This window comes from Ruditapes philippinarum, unplaced genomic scaffold (assembly GCF_026571515.1).
Source record: "Ruditapes philippinarum isolate M1 unplaced genomic scaffold, ASM2657151v2 ctg4964_1_1_1_1, whole genome shotgun sequence".
NCBI lineage: Eukaryota > Metazoa > Mollusca > Bivalvia > Venerida > Veneridae > Ruditapes > Ruditapes philippinarum.
Genome location: NW_026854853.1, coordinates 73,629 through 88,949, shown reverse-complemented (window position 1 = coordinate 88,949; position 15,321 = coordinate 73,629). Strand labels below are relative to the sequence as shown.

Below are 15,321 nucleotides of genomic sequence, written 5' to 3'. Positions count from 1 at the left end.
TAATGTTATACATCTTCCTTGAACAATTTATGGCATGAGAACATATGTTTTTACTTTTTCAATCCTTAAATATATGCTATAAATACATACCAACATGCCAAATTTACATTTTTGAGATAATCTATCTGCTGATAACCTTCAGATGAAAACCAACCTAGTAGTTCCCTTAATAATGCTATTTTATCAAAAGTAATTTTAATAATGTTTCTAATGGTAACAATTTTTCCCTTGTTACATATGACCCCAGTATTGTTCGAAGGTCAACAGGAATTCATGACAATTTGTATCCTCAATCTTTTGCAGATCTGGGGATTATGTCACATATGAGATATGACTTTTGATATTCATATAAATAATTGAAATATTGTATTTCAGTTTTGATTTATATGTATTTTGTTAACTGAACTTAATTTCTGTGTTTTACATTACAGAATAGTTATAAAGTATACGTTTAAACATGAAATCTATATCAGAAATCAGTATTATTCCTGTGTGTTCAATTTACATTTCAGAATTTTCGAGAGAAAACAGATAGATGAAATATGTGTATTGTATTTCAAAATGCTTTTGTTTAATGATTCATATTAATCGCATTTCTTTTTGATATTTTATCTGAATTTTGTGTCTGAAAATGTTATATTTATCTTTTCAGAAAATATGGTGCAGTACCTTTAATGTTGACAAATCTAGTGCCTTTAATGTACCATTATTCTTGAAGTTAAATTTCAACCTCATGTTATTCTAAAATATCTATTTCAGTATAAATTAAAGAGATAGCGTATGTGTTATTTAATGTGTTTCATTGTAGATTGATGCAAATTGGAAAATGATTGTTGATATTTTCATTTTCAGATAATGATTGTTGATATCTTAATTTTCAGCAGATGTATTATTTTCGCAATTGTTTATTATGGTGGCATATTTCTGCCACCAGATAACCTGATACCTAACTAGTTAATTAAGAGGTTAACTAGTTACGTAACTAGTTAACCTGATACCTAACTAGTTAATTAAGAGGTTAACTAGTTACGTAACTAGTTAACCTGATACCTAACTAGTTAATTAAGAGGTTAACTAGTTACGTAACTACTTAACCTGATACCTAACCTCTTAATTAACTAGTTAGTTATATGGTTATCTGGTGGCAGAAATATGCCACCATAGTTTATAGATTAAAATTTACAAATGTTCAATATCTTAACTTCAGTAATTTGGTTGGAAAAAATTGGCTTAAGATTTAAAATTTATTTCAGTTTATATATAACTATTGCTGAATTTTATTTTAATTTACTTAGTATAAATTTAAATGTGTTTTTAACTTGTTGATAGGATTCTGTAAATTAATTAGTGTAGGAAAATGTCAGGAGCCATTTTCTCTTACCAGGGGAGAACGTCACAGATTGAAATTATACGTTAATGGCAGTTGTGGCTTTCTATAGTTTTATTTAAGCGGAAACATCGAGTACGCGCATCTTTATTCGGTTGCGTTTAGTTTTCATCGTATAAGTTTTAACTTCCGGTATTGAATCGGTGAAAATCGACAATTTCCGTCAAATACATTGTCGATCTCACCCGTGCAATATCGTGAACACTGGTCACTCGTTCTTTGTTGTTCTTGTCCAATTGTTTTGTTTGTTGTATATGTTTCTATGTGAGAGAGATAGCCATTGGTCTTAAAATCTGCGCACTGTTTGCTTTTCCTGTCCCGCTCACTCTTTACAGTAATCTCTTACGAGTCAGACGTAAAGCAAAACTAGTTAAATTTATTCAACATTAGATCTACTGCTTACTTTATTTGTATTTATATTGAAATACTATATAAGTAAATATCTCCATACAGACGCTGTGGTAAGAAATAGTATTAAAACTAAGATTTTGATTGTATATCTTATTTATGTATTTTTTGTGTTTTCTTATTCCGCGTCAATTGTGTATATATTGTTATTTCATTGTATTTTGCTTTTATATGTATTGTACTTGTAAGATGTATAATTATTTTATTATCTTTTTAGACCATTTTTACTTGGATTAATACATACATCGAACCTACGCGCGCCCAGAGTTGTTTCTGTTCCATCAGAAATATTTAACACTGCGACATATATATACACATTATCTTGATACATTATCATTTATATAATGCATTACAATATAATATTATATACACTATCATACTCTATCCTTTAAACAACGCTCTCTCTGAAACTTTATGAAAGTTTGTTAGAGTTCAGTTAAACAGAAAGCCCACCCTTTACATTACAGAACATTTTACTTCGAATTTTGTTGTTGTTACATATTATCAATTTTAGCTCTATATAAGATTTAGTGTGAAACAAAACGTCATGATTTGAGTTCGGATTCACAAAATAAACGGGAATGTTGGGAGAAACAATAAGAAAAATAATTGTGATAAATCTGAAAGCGGTGGCATACCATAGTAGACAACAAGCGGTTTATTATTTTAGGGAGATGGAAAGCACACCATTGCAATGGTACGATAACGATAACGCGACAGTACGATACTGATAGTACGACAATTCGATAGCGATAACGCTACAGTACGATGATAGTTCGACAACTCGATAGCGATAACACGACAGTGCGATAGTGACAGTAAGACAATTCGATAATGAGAACGCGACGTACAGTTCGTTAATGACAGTACAACAACTCGATAACGATAACGCGACAGTACGATGACAGTATGACAACTCGATAACGATGACGCGACAGTACGATGACAGTATGACAACTCGATAACGATAACGCGACAGTGCGATAATGATAGTATGACATTTCGACAACGAAAACGCGACAGTACGATATTACGATAATAATAAATAATGTGATATAGTGTCTGTGTCGTGTGTTTTAATCATATTGTCGCAATATTTTTTTAAAACATTTCACTCATATTGTTATATATTAGAAAATAAAATGATTATCAATTTAAAACATTTCCTAGCATACTATAATCTGTCCTCTTCCAACGGAAATGAACTTTTGCCTGGTATGAATTAACAAAAACGAGTTTGATTCATAAATAAACCGTTTCTGTAAAACTTAAAGATCCTGTAACACATTTTTTTCATGGTTTTATTTCATAAATACGATGCTCAAATTAATATTTGCCAATATTGTAAGTTCCAATCAGCATTATTTATAAAGATATTACCGAATTAAACATTTCATGTATATAAAGGTAGGTAATAAGAAATTTATTGTCTATAAATTCTAAGTCAAATTTTCCAATAAGAAATAAATGCATATAATATATTGATTAAATATAATTAGGCCACTAAAGAAATGAGTATATGTCGCTTGACATCAAACAATTTGCAACACAGGCTTTCTTTAATATTTTGCAATCAATATATATGCATGGACCTTGTAGTAAAACCCTAAAAACTATACCGTCGGAAACTTGACTTATGGCAGGTAGTTTAAGAGAACCGGTCCAGGTATACAAATCGTAATATAATATTGTAATATGTTTAATATGTGGTGGTTGTCTTTCTCTGTTATAGATTGGTAGTTTTTTTAGCCAGCATGTATTTGGTGCTCATAAAAATAGAATTTGCAATGAACAATAACACCCCCACTCATAATTAGAATAATGTAAAACGTTCAAATTGCATTATCTTAAAAATACTTAATATTTACAATTGAAAAGAGACTCAATTAATATTTCTATCACATAAGCTTATATTAATAAAGAAACTTAATCACTTAAGACATTTTAAAAGAAAATTGTAACATACGTTACAGCAATTACGTTGACTTTATTCTAGCAATTTTTAACTATTTTTGAAAGATTTATGAAAAAAAAGAGAACAAACTCGGTTATTTTTTTCTACAATCCGTAGAAACAAACACTGCACCTGGTAATATGCTCAAATTCTGAAAGTAACTCGTGATATAGACTTTTGCTGTGTCATTTAACATATTTGTACGTAACCAAAATCTCATCCATCCAAATATCTCCCACAAATGTTATGCAAACTATCACTTTTAACATGATTTCTTAGAAATAACTTCATTTTTATCGCCAATATTATCCAATTATCTATATTGCAAAACACTTAAGTAAGTTAAGAATAAATCTTCGTTTATAATGCTGAAAATGAGCTGCCTATAGTAATGGTTGACCGTTCAAAATAAGAATTTTATATGTACAAAATGTCAATTTTACATCATGTATCTAAAAGGTTGCTTTAAAAAAATATTTCACCTTTAAATGCCATCACATCTTGTTTAACCTATTTATGTTTTCTTCCTTATTATATAAAGAGATATTAGAGTGATCTCCACATCTCTATGTCTCTCATAATGTTCATTAGTTCGACTACACCTAGTCACATTTAAAAAAAAATGTTGCCCTTTTATTACTTTTTGAAGTATTGCATAGTGGTTAAAAAGCCTTCTCCTGCTGTTTTCAATGTTTTTTTTTTCACTAGATTTGCAAGTCGGTGTTTGCACTTTTCATGAAAAGAACGTCTTGAAATGTTCAACTGTTACTGTTACAACAATGGTGGTAACGTATTTTAGTTGTCAGGAGGCCATTTACGCCTTTGATTCTTTCTAAGTCCTGACTTCACGCTTAAAAGGTCTTGTTTTACACAAAGCCTTGATTTAAAAATATTGATTTAAACGAAGGTTTTAACTCTACTGACAACATCGCCACGAGGTTTATGTTCTTTCTGCAATTTACACAGTTATTATCTTTAATAAATATACGTTCAACATGTTTTCGTGTTTCTGAACTTCTAATAATATTATGGTCTCTTGCGGTTTTCTCTACTTGTTGTAATCATTACAATACTCTTTCCTAATATTTCGGCTTTACATCCAGTCATCTAAAATTTACTTCTATTTTCAGTAAATTTGTTGTTTTAAATGCTTCCGAGGGATCACTTTTTAACTAGATATATATACATCACAACAGCACATGTGAAGTGCTGTGTGGCAGCCGTTAAAAGTTGTCCCGTAGTTTCACTTTAGTGTTGTTATATTTTTCTGGTCTTTCCGGATCATTGAGTCCAGCACCTTTAAGTGTTGAGAATTTAGTACCGCACAATCCGGTGCTAGGAGGCATGAGGGATGTTGCACTTTTTCATTATCCCTCATATACAGACTCAATCAAACCGGCTCTGCAATTTGCTTTTTTTTATGCATCTGAGAGATCACTTTTTTACCAGATATTTAAATAACATCTGTAACTGTTATTGACGAGAGAAACAGAATTAAATAAAAGGAGGCCCCTTTCCCCTGTGGTCACATGGTTGTAGGTGTGACAGGGCTTTCATTTTTGGCTTATCAAACAAAGTACCTGAACTATTTATCATTCACTCTTAATATCCATATAAATGAGTTATCTGTTCGTTTAGGCCAATACTTTCAATATGATTCACAGACCATATGTTGTAGCTTTCATAAATACATGTATAGGACGGACAGAATAAGGAAAGGAAAGCAAACAGATCGACATACCGTATTAAAGTTGGGCAGATATTCTACACAAGTTAATAGTATCTCAGAATCAAGTTTTTCAACTATAAAATTTTATATTTTGGTAAAGACAAAAACACAGAGAGCCAGACGGACAGAAAGGCAGATATACATGTTTCTAAACAGAAAGACAGACGGTGTAGAGGGACATACAGATATTCATATTAGCACAGACATCTCTGACTCATTAAGTTTGTATCGAAACTATCTTATCGTCATGTGTTTGTAAAATTGTACAACAAATTTAACACTCAAAAATGGGGATCTATTACCACTGGCTGAACAACAGTTAACTCCGAATATATCTCCTCATCAATATTTGGAGCACAATAAAGTTAGACCATAGAGCTCAACAACAATTTGAACTGCTTACTGTGACTGTAAAACAATTTTTCTCCCTTTTTTGGGACTCACAATTTACAAATTTATTGTACATTCTGTATCTGTTCTTGACTCCCCTGAAATCCCATGTACCACTAGTATGTAAAAAGATAATATATTACGCTCAGTATTACACATCAATTTAAAGATTACATGTAGTTATATTTCACATGAAATAGCATGGACTTTGACTTTGGATGTTTAAACCACTGTTTAGTACAGCTAACCGCGAGCTCGAAAAAAAAGTCTTAATGGTATGCTTGCAAATCGAGCATAACGTTAAATCTTGTATGTTCAAACGTATGATGGTTTTGAAAACTGTGACCAGAAGAACAAACACATTATGGGTAATTTGTATGTCTGCTCTTCTTTTGAGGTAATCTTGTTCTCTGCTATTCTAGCAGACGCCGAAACCGACTCATATCTTGATTCACGTCTAAAATTGACATTCAGAATACCTTGCCGGTAACCTTTTATTCTTTTACGAAGGTTCACGTGATAATGGAATTTTATACATAATCTTAGCTTATCATATAAATGAAAACGTTTTGCTTTTGCGACTCCAAGACCGTACACATATTTTGACGTGACATCACTGACACTTACGTAATACAAACAAAGCGTAATGATGCGCAAAATGGTAGCGTTAAACTAAAAGCGCTTCAATGAAATGAATTGATACTTTATTTAACTGTAATAAGGTCTTATTTTGGTACGTGACAGATGTAATATTATGTTCGTGTAAGTTTATTTCACTATAAAACAATCAAGGAAGAATATAATCACAAACTCGTTATGATATGAGGAACTTCAATTCTGATTATTTTTAGGATAACCAATATTACGTTTATATAACATTTATGGTCTTTTTATCTTTCCACTATCCTAAAGTACAACAATACAATATGTGCTAGGGAAGCTAATACATTTACTGCAATATTTGTACAAGTTTGTACTTTACATGTCTTATAAAATGTCAAAGCTAGGTCTTTAATTTGTGAAAATGGGAAGTTCGATATATCATGCTCTGATCAAATTTGTAAAACTCATTATTTACACAAAATTGATCCCAAATCCGTGAATGATAGCCGCCCACAAACAACTTAACCTCTGTGTTTCCGTAGCATATACGATAAAGTTGAATGAAACAAATAACTTTTAACTCATTCTTCGGGATAAAGAAATAGCGGTATATATCCGAACATGCCAGCATTATATAACATAAAATATTGTGAAGTTAGGTAATTTTTAAATTACATAAGCTTCTTACTTAGTTAACAAAATGATAAAGGTAATTAAGTATTACTAGCACCATGGATAAATACCATTATTATTGTTCCATTTTTACTTGCATTTATTGAGGTCAATATCACACGTGTACATGTATAATTTAAGAAATCATAACACAAGAGGTGATATTTACATAAATACTTATTGTCATGCCTTTATACTTAACAAATTGTTAGAAAAATACCTGTTTTAAGTAAGGACACTAATAATTTTATTCATCTTCACTTCTTTATTATGAAATACGAGTTTATGTTATAAAATTTCTCAATTTTCTTGTACATGTCCGCAATTTTGTCATACTTCCGGTTTAGTTCTATTTATAACCTCAACTCGAGGTCAGATTCACATAAATGTTTTCTGAGGCAAAGTTGATTAATAGATTAATTGTTATGTATTATTTATATATTTGAATTTGATTTGAATTGTATGTTTGTACTAATAATGAAATATTATGACATATTTATTTTCTATTGTAACCTCGAACTACCTAATTTGCATACCAAAATATGTTGGTAATCATTTGCATACCCAAAGCTACTACCAGCGTTCGTATACCAAAACATGACTTTGCCTCTGTCCTTACAGTAGAGTAGACGTACAAATTTTGTCTCATCCAAATCTTTCATAAATTCTAATAAAAGTTTCATTCATTACTAAATTTCATCTTGAAAAGGTATCTTGAAATAAATTATTTTAAACTTGTTACCGGAAGTTCAGTATCGGTATCGATTTTGTTTACAAACTGTCAAATTTCTGACTTAGTCTTTTTGGGCACATTATTCGGTATTGCATACATTTGACGGCACTTTTAGTTATAGATATTCGATCTGACCCCGATCTTTTATAGTTTCACATTTATGCCATTTATTTATGTTGAAATTATTACAGTATTTATTGATTCATGCATTTGGTCTGAATCCCAACCAGAGTTATTGTTAAGGCCCTTTACAAAAATAAATCATAATTTAAACCGAAAGGAATGGCTTTGTCCTGAATTTAGTTAGTTTTCCATGTGTTATTTTTTATTGGCCGCTACCAGGCTTGTTGTTTACGCTACCAGTAAACTGTTTAATTACTTAGATTTATCCTGTAAGTTAATACTGATTAACTTTAGCATTTATTTGAATAATTGCAGATGTAGTACCCTTGTACATTTAAGTAAAGTGTACCCCATTAAAGCAACCTGACTATAAAAATCTGAGAAAAACTAGAGAGTAAAGCAGGTGATAGTCGAGAGAAAAGTCAAACACACGATAGAGGGGCGCTACAATATACTTATTGGATTTGAAATAACATAAATCAATGTTTAATCATCAGCAAATGCATCATTATTAGATCTTGTGCAAGGCTTTGACTCAATTGAATTTCAAATGGCATATTGAAGAAGAAGTGACAATGTAGGATGGAAAGAAGTAATTTTAGCTAAATTGTACAGAAACCAAAGAGTCACGCCAAGATGCTGAGGCTATTTACGATAACCTTAAAATTTACATGAGAACATGGAAACCAACCGTTATGGTATATAAAATGTAGTAAACATGACATATACAGCTAATAAGAATTCAAGCATAAAATGCTCAACGAATTCTATATAAAATGACATGATTGATGTTTTGGTCGCACAAACCCCAAAATATGTAGGTACAATATGCCATACCGAAATGCATTAAGTAAGTATAAGTAATCCCAGGGCAACTTTCCCAAACCGTATACTGTTTTCGAAAAGACTGCTTAATTAAATCAAATTAAACAAAGACAAATTTTGACAAAGACTGAATTATTTTTAAAGCTTTACAACTGATTCAGAAAATAGAAACCGATATCAGCACAACAAAAGCTTTGAAAAGCATCGATCAAGCATTTTTACTATTCATCTTAATAGACATATGTAATTTGAAATAAATCCAAATATTATTATTCCAGATAGATGTGCCGGGTTTAGATTGGGCAAAAAGTGCCTCGCAATTTTTTTCGACCTACGCATTAGACTGCACTAAGCAACACACACTAGAATAAAACAGAGGGAGTGTAATGTCTGTTTCAACAACTCCTTGTGGTAGAGGTATGCAGCATAGTGTCCCACTTTTATTTTCATGTAAGATAATTTTATTATATGCACGATCTACACTTGCACAGGGAAATTTTAGTTTTCAATTCTCGTCGGATCTTTAAAAATCAATTGGCCGGTGAGTCTGATACCCTGTTTTATATAAGATACAGTCTATTCTTGAATTGTGTTGAACGGCCGACCGCTCGATCAAGGCCCCCCTCTAGCTGTTAAGATATTCTTAACGCCTATATTAGAGAAAGCAAGTCGAACGGTAAGTTGAATGCAGATCTAGTGACCAAGTGCCAGTTCCTTATTGTTGCACAATAATTAACACAAAAAATAAAGATACACTTTTTCAGTCGATTACATCACTGTCCGCCATGTTATAAACAATAAGATATGCAAGATAACAGTTTAGTTTAAACATATTTTATTCCTTTCAATTTTTACAATATAAACAATGCAAATATATAAAAAGGAAAAATATATAAATACATTTTGAAAGAAAAAGGGTTGGACCACAAGTTCAAATAACATAAGTAAATCGGTCCGTCCCTAGTACGAATATAAAAAACAACAACAGCTACAACTGCAACACCAGCCATAACAGCTTAGCGAAAAGTCGAAAATTAATAAGTTAAAATGGCAGGGGCGCGGAGCGAAGACACGCTAATTAGGGAGGGTGCGGGCCGAAGTTAAATCAATAAAACTTCGCCCGCGGGGGTGCAGAGCGAGATTTTAGAAATAAAACGGGTCGCGGGACGAAAACACGTTTATTAGCGGAGGCGCACGGCGAAATTGTATTAACTAAACTTTATCCCGCGCCCCCGCTTGTTAGCGTGTTTTCGTCCCGCGACCAAGCCAAGCGAAAAGTCGATAAATAAGAGAGTTAAAATGGCAAGGGCGTGGAGCGAAAACGCGCTAATTAGTTTTATTCCTCAAATCTCGCCCCGTGCCCCGGCGAGACGAAGTTTTATTTATTAAACTTTGCCCCGCGCCCTCACTGATTAGCGTGTTTTCGCGCCGCAACCCCGCCATTTTAACTTGTTAATTCTCGACTTTTCGCTTAATTTTTTTAATTTAAACATAGTTTATTTCAAACAATGATACAAGTACATGTTGTTAATACATTTACAATAATTAGATACACGAATGAAAAAGGATTAGAGCCGAAAGCTATAAAGCTTATAAAGGTCTTCTCCTACATATTTGCACAATGCAGTTAAATTATGACAGTGTTTGCAATATTGTTTGAAACAATGAAGTTAATTTTTAACATATTTGAAACGAAAAAAAAATCGAAGATTTTAGCTATTGTTCAAAAGATCTTTTTTTAAAGAATATAAATAATTGAAAAGAATAAGAAAGAAGGTAAGGAAGATTCATTCGGATAGGTCAAGTTGGCATATTATTTGCTCATGAAAATCGGTTACTTTCACGTATATATACATGAACTGCTTGAACAATTTTAGAATTAATGTCATGGCTAAGATTCTGGTCTCCGTTTAGTAAGGTATGAAGTGTTATAGTACAAATATTAGAAACAGCATCAAATAGTCTGAGTCTGATATCATTATAGAAGTGACACTCAAAGAAGAAGTGGTGGTTACTTTCCAGGAGACCACATTGACAATTTGGTGAGGGGGACATATTTTTTCTGAATAAGTGATGGTTTAAAGAGCTACATTCTGTTCGGAGCCGTGTATGCATGACTTGCCATTTTCTTTCACCTATATAATAGTATTTGGGGCATTTTTTTATATTACCTTTAAGTTGCGTTTTAAAAGAGGACAAAGATATTGAGTTTTGTACCTCTGTTGATAGTAAGTTCCAATCTCTCAAAGTAGATGGCAGAAATGCATTATAGATGGCAGAAATGCATTATGGTAAAGAGAAGTTCTTGTACGTATTGTTTGCATGTCAGAAGCATTTCGTAAATTGTACATAGACGTTTCTCCAACTGATGGTGGAACTAAGGACGATAAATAATCTGGTGTGAGACCGTTTTTCATTTTGTAAAACAAAATAAGTTTGTGATTCTGTCTACGGCTTTCGAGCGATTCCCAAAGAACTTCCCTTGAAGTTCCTGAAGAGATACAAGTTTAGTGGCCCCTGAGACTATACGGGCGGCTTCATGTTGCATTTTATCAAGTTCAAGTTTTTCATATTGTGTACAGTTGATCCAGACTACATCTGCATATTCAATGAGAGGTCTTATGAATGATAGATATATAACTTCTAGTGATCTTCTGTCTAGTGTAAATTTAAGTTTTCTCATGATATGAATTCTTTTCCAAGCCTTCTCTTTGATAGAATTAATATGTACATGCCAAGAGCAATCATCAGAAAAGTAAAGACCAAGATGTTTATGACTATTTACTGAGGAGATAGGCTGATCATGCATTAGAAGTGGCGGATGATAAGGCTTATTTGTTTTGCGTGACATGATCATAGTTTCCGATTTAGAAGGGTTGAATGTTACAAGCCATTTATCAGCCAACTTGAAATTTTATCAATATCAGATTGAAGAGTTGTCGCGGCAGCTATTGGATAGTCAACTATTATGTGCAAACTAGTAACATCGGCAAAGAGGTGTATACTTGAGTTTAAATCGTCAACAATATCATTAATGTATACCAGGAACAACAGAGGCCAAAGAATAGATCCTTGAGGAACTCCTGCATTTACAGTTGACCAATTAGAATGAGCTCCTGGAAGAACGACACATTGACGTCTGTTAGAAAGATAATCAGAGAACCAGTTCAGCAATTTTCCATTTAATCCAGCATTTTTTAATTTATAGAGAAGACCATCATGCCATACCTTGTCGAAAGCTTTACTTATATCAAAGAATACTGTTCTTACTTCTAATCCATCGTCGAGAGCCTTACAAAAGGTGTTGTATAAATAAGTAAGCTGATTAACTGTTGAGTCTCCTGGTGTAAAGCCAGACTGTACAGAAGAAAGAAATTTGTTATCACGAAAAAAGTTAAAAACATATTTGAATATAATACGCTCAAGTACCTTTTCTATACAACAAAGTAAAGATATTGGTCGATAATTGTTCGGTAATGAGGGGTCACCTTTCTTAAAAACTGCACATACATTTGCATCTTTCCACATAAGGGGCACCGTACTGCATTGAAGAGATTGATTGAATAGAGAACAAAGAGGGTGTTTAAGAACAGATGCAGTTTCTCGTAGTATTCTGTTATTTATTCCATCTGGTCCTGAAGCTTTGTTTGTTTTTAAAGATCTTAGAGCGTCTTCTACATCTTGAGGGGATATGCAACACATTTCTAGTTTATTTCTTGGAGATTGGCAAAGGTTTCTAGGAAATTCAGTGTTTTGGTTGATTATTGAAGCTTGTGCAGAAAAGAATTCATTCAGAATATTTGCTTTTGAAAATGAATCAAAAACAAGTTCAGATGTAACAGGATTGAATAGAGGCGGGATAGTTTGTTTATCAGCCGGAGAGATGAAATCTTTAAGGAGTTTCCACCAGTCTTTTGATGTTAGAGTTTCTGATTTTAGTGAATCGGCCAATTTTTGAAAATAGTTTTGTTTTGCAGTGCGAATCAGAGATACGACCTCATTTCTTAATGTTTTAAATTTATGCCAGTGAAGAGGATTTTGTGTTAATTTGGCTCTATGGTAATATTTTTTGCGTTTAGTAATTTTCTTTTTAATGTGTGACGATATCCATGGTTTATCATTTGGTTTTACATTTTATGTTTCGTGTTGGAATACATTGCATTGCAAGTTTAAGTATATTGTTTGTAAATAAGGAAGCGTAGTTGTTGATATCGTTGTCCTTAAATTGATCCCAATCTGTAGCAGAAATTTTATCTCTAAGTAAATTATAGTCACCTTTGTCATACAGCCAAACAAGACGCTTGAAAGACTAAACACAAGGTTTTGAAAACTTAAGAAAGGCATATATAGGACAATGAAACCTCAAATTCTGGTCTAGAACTGGTTCACCTACCCCAGATTTTAATACACTTTGACTACTAGATACTAAGATGAGGTCAAGTATAGAAGAAGATGACTCTGTATAGTGCGTAGGCTCAGAAATAATTTGCTCAAGATTAAATTGCTGACAGATAGAGTTTAATGTTCGGGTCATTTGTTGATTCGTTTCATTAAAATTAAAGTCGCCAGTTACAATAATGTCTGATATACCAGTATCAAGGGCTAGGCCGATAGATTCTTCAATTAGATTAGTATAGGAAGTATCTGAGTTGGGGGGACGATAAAAGACAGCAAATAGGATACGTTTTGAATGAGACGGCATGATTTCAATCCAAATACATTCTAGTCCTCTGGGTTCGAGGTCTAACCTCCGTTTATAGTGAAGGTTTTCCTTCACATACAAAATTACACCTCCATAGTTGTTTTTCAAACCTATCTTTTCTTTCTGGAGTATGAAAGGATTGAATGTTTGTTTCAGTTTGTGAAATGTTAGAGTTTAACCATGTTTCAGTGAACGCCAGAATATCAAACATACCAAATTCTGCTTCCAAGATATCAATTTTACTCATGAGGCTTTGTACATTGTAGTGTAAAAAAGAGAGACAACTTGAAGTTTTCATTAATTCTGATAGTGTAGTTGTACTAGTAGAAGAAATAGATGCAAATGAGCTGTCTGAATTTGTTGATGGGCCAGGATTCGGATGAACATCACCGGCAATTAACAATAGTATAAGTAGAAAAAATATACTAACTACCTTATAAAAGGATATTTTGATATGTGGTAGGGTGAAATATGTTTGTGAAAGTTTGATCCATGAACACGAAAGAAGAGTATGCACGATCGTATAGGGGGAGTTTGTAAATATCTATGAAACTGTTGACAATGATAGCAAGAACATGTAAAACACGATCATGCATACATATACAAAAGTGAAAAAAGTAGCATAAATGCCATGTAAACCAATCCGAATGTTTACAAAAAGAAGCTATTAGAAAAATAAGATGAGTATAGATGATGTTGATTTATAAGTTTACAGAAAAAGAAAACAAAAAAAGATATGTACATAGTGCATACTGACATGAAACAGATATGCGTAAGTAGATATATGGTATGAACTAGGCTTACAAAAATGTTCAGTTTCAATTTGAGATGAAAATAATTATTCACTTATTGAGAAAAAAGAACAAAAATACAATACGTGTAACAGGGTCTTATTTTTAGGATCAGGTCTAAGGGACAATACTCTTGCTTTACTGTTGGATTTTATAATGTAGCAAAGGGAGACAAATCCGTCGGTCTTGTCTGATACTTTTCAAGGGAGATTACTCTATTGGTTTTAACTGATTTTATCTTATGTTTACATTGGTCAGTATTCTAAGAATTCAAATGAGTGGTTCACGGATCGTTGGTTTTAAGCTATTTTTATGTCATGTGATTTATTGGTGGGAAAAGTCATTGTGTCTTTGTTTTGTTGTAAAGGAGAGGTTAGAAAAATAAGTGTTTGTGGTCAAGTTCTTTATTTCCTAAGTTGGTATGTATTTATCCTGACTGCTGCTAAATGCTTATTGTAAATATGTAGAATTGCATTATTGTGATTCTGTTGTATTTTGGATCAGTCCATTGATTGTGAAATTTGTAAATAAGTATGAGTTTCAGAATGACATGTATCTATCAAATCACCTTTCATCTTTTATTCACTATTAATATTTAACCTTGCAGTTAACAGTCACTGGTGTGATAGTCAGAGAGGTAATAGTTAGATTGATGTACTGCACTCATCCCTCAGATGGTAAGTTACATGTGTGATGTATTGTGTATTGTTTAAAAGGTAAAATATGTTAATTATGAGTATAATTCCATAAGCTATGATATTATATTTAAGGACTGTTGCTGAGTGTAAAGAACTGAATTGGCCACTAGACATGTAATTGATTATGTAAGATATGATAATAATTAATGCATTGTTTCTACTTTATTTTACTTTATATTTACATATTGTTATATACTTATTTCAGAGTGTTGTTGGTTTGTACCTTATGTGATGTACCAACCTTGATGTGATCAGTATATAAAGAGGATAGAACTTTACAGCTGTTTGTTGATTTGATTTTAACAA

At 32.3% G+C, this 15,321-nt stretch overlaps 1 long non-coding RNA gene across 1 annotated transcript; it reads left to right on the top strand.

Annotated features, from left to right (window-relative positions):
* The first annotated feature begins 14,423 nt into the window (after positions 1-14,423).
* Positions 14,424-15,293, top strand: LOC132741308 (uncharacterized). Its single transcript, XR_009627268.1, has 2 exons — positions 14,424-14,994; positions 15,221-15,293. It is a non-coding gene; the product is annotated as an uncharacterized LOC132741308 (long non-coding RNA).
* The last annotated feature ends 28 nt before the right edge of the window (positions 15,294-15,321 follow it).